Here is a 2,500-nt window from a genome sequence, read left to right as displayed (position 1 = left end):
AGAAGGAAAGCTAGTGGGGGAGTAGAGCAGAGGAGTATGTTGGTCCCCGGGGCCTGCTGGAGGTCCAGGTCCATGCCCGATGTGAGTAGCAGCAGGGCCAGCGCGCCCAGGAGCACATCTTTTTCGACCGTAAAGGGAGACAGGAGGCCGACTCACTGCCTCGGCTAAATGGAGAGGGAATTTCAGAAGGGCCAGGGCAAAAGCATGGACCTTTTCAGCTGTAAGGGAGGCAAGAGCAAGGTGTGATGTAGGTCCCCGGGGCCTGCTGGAGGTCCAGGTCCATGCCCGATGTGAGTAGCAGCAGGGCCAGCGCGCCCAGGAGCACATCTTTTTCGACCGTAAAGGAGACAGGAGGCCGACTCACTGCCTCGGCTAAATGGAGAGGGAATTTCAGAAGGGCCAGGGCAAAAGCATGGACCTTTTTCAGCTGTAAGGGACGCAAGAGCAAGGTGTGATGTAGGTCCCCGGGGCCTGCTGGAGGTCCAGGTCCATGCCCGATGTGAGTAGCAGCAGGGCCAGCGCGCCCAGGAGCACATCTTTTTCGACCGTAAAGGGAGACAGGAGGCCGACTCACTGCCTCGGCTAAATGGAGAGGGAATTTCAGCAGGGCCAGGGCACAGGCATGGACCTTTTTCAGCTGCAAGGGAGGGAAGAGCAAGGTGTGATGTAGGTCCCCGGGGCCTGCTGGAGGTCCAGGTCCATGCCCGATGTGAGTAGCAGCAGGGCCAGCGCGCCCAGGAGCACATCTTTTTCGACCGTAAAGGAGACAGGAGGCCGACTCACTGCCTCGGCTAAATGGAGAGGGAATTTCAGAAGGGCCAGGGCAAAAGCATGGACCTTTTTCAGCTGTAAGGGAGGCAAGAGCAAGGTGTGATGTAGGTCCCCGGGGCCTGCTGGAGGTCCAGGTCCATGCCCGATGTGAGTAGCAGCAGGGCCAGCGCGCCCAGGAGCACATCTTTTTCGACCGTAAAGGGAGACAGGAGGCCGACTCACTGCCTCGGCTAAATGGAGAGGGAATTTCAGCAGGGCCAGGGCACAGGCATGGACCTTTTTCAGCTGCAAGGGAGGGAAGAGCAAGGTGTGATGTAGGTCCCCGGGGCCTGCTGGAGGTCCAGGTCCATGCCCGATGTGAGTAGCAGCAGGGCCAGCGCGCCCAGGAGCACATCTTTTTCGACCGTAAAGGGAGACAGGAGGCCGACTCACTGCCTCGGCTAAATGGAGAGGGAATTTCAGAAGGGCCAGGGCAAAAGCATGGACCTTTTCAGCTGTAAGGGAGGCAAGAGCAAGGTGCGATGTAGGTCCCCGGGGCCTGTTGTCGTACCATAGGCACGAGTGGTGTGTGTGTGTGGCAAAGAGTTTCTGCGCAGTGTACCAGGGGCACGGGGAAAGGTTGTTGTACCATAGGCATGAGAAAAGTTGTCGTACCATAGGCACGAGAAAAGTTGTCGTACCATAGGCACGAGTGGTGTGTGTGTGTGGCAAAGTGCTACTGAGCGGTGTACCAGGGGCACGGCGAAAAGTTGTTGTACCATAGGCACGAGAAAAGTTGTTGTACCATAGGCACGAGAAAAGCTGTCGTACCAGGGGCACGGAGGAAAGTTGTTGTACCATAGGCCCGAGAAAAGTTGTCGTACCATAGGTACGAGGAGTGTGTGTGTGGCAAAGTGCTACTGAGCGGTGTACCAGGGGCACGGCGAAAAGTTGTTGTACCATAGGCACGAGAAAAGTTGTTGTACCATAGGCACGAGAAAAGCTGTCGTACCAGGGGCACGGAGGAAAGTTGTTGTACCATAGGCCCGAGAAAAGTTGTCGTACCATAGGCACGAGGAGAGTTTGTGTGGCAAAGTGCTACTGAGCGGTGTACCAGGGGCACGGCAAAAAGTTGTTGTACCATAGGCACGAGAAAAATTGTTGTACCATAGGCACGAGAAAAGTTGTCGTACCATAGGCACGAGAAAAGTTGTCGTACCATAGGCACAAGCAGTGCGTGCGTGCGTGCGTGCGTGCGTGCGTGCGTGTGTGTGTGTGTGTGTGGCAGTTCTTCTGCGCAGTGTACCAGGGGCACATTTCAATGTGCTTTCTGGAGTACCAGGGGCACGAGGATTTTGCCAGTGGTGTTCTGCTTTGTTAGTGGGAGGGGGCTTAAGTGTGGGTCCCCGGGGCCTGCTGGAGGTCCAGGTCCATGCTAGATACGTGGTACAGGGTAACTGCAGGGGGGGGGGGGGGTAATGTGGGTTCACGGGGCCTGCTGGAGGTCAAGGTCCATGCTGGATATGCGCTGGATCATAACTGCAAGAAAGGAAAGCTAGTGGGGGAGTAGAGCAGGGGAGTATGTGGGTCCCCAGGGCCTGCTGGAGGTCCAGGTCCATGCTAGATATGTGGCACAGGGTAACTGCAGGGGGGGGGGGGGGTAATGTGGGTCCACGGGGCCTGCTGGAAGTCAAGGTCCATGCTAGATATGTGGTACAGGGTAACTGCAGGGGGGGGGGGGGGGTAATTT

This window comes from Rhamphochromis longiceps, unplaced genomic scaffold (assembly GCF_057381845.1).
Source record: "Rhamphochromis longiceps isolate RC_006_pf unplaced genomic scaffold, R_longiceps_female_GT1.1 unmapped_scaffold_3, whole genome shotgun sequence".
Classification (NCBI taxonomy): Eukaryota; Metazoa; Chordata; class Actinopteri; order Cichliformes; family Cichlidae; genus Rhamphochromis; species Rhamphochromis longiceps.
The sequence above is the reverse complement of the archived record's forward strand: the minus strand, read 5'-3'. Positions refer to the sequence as shown.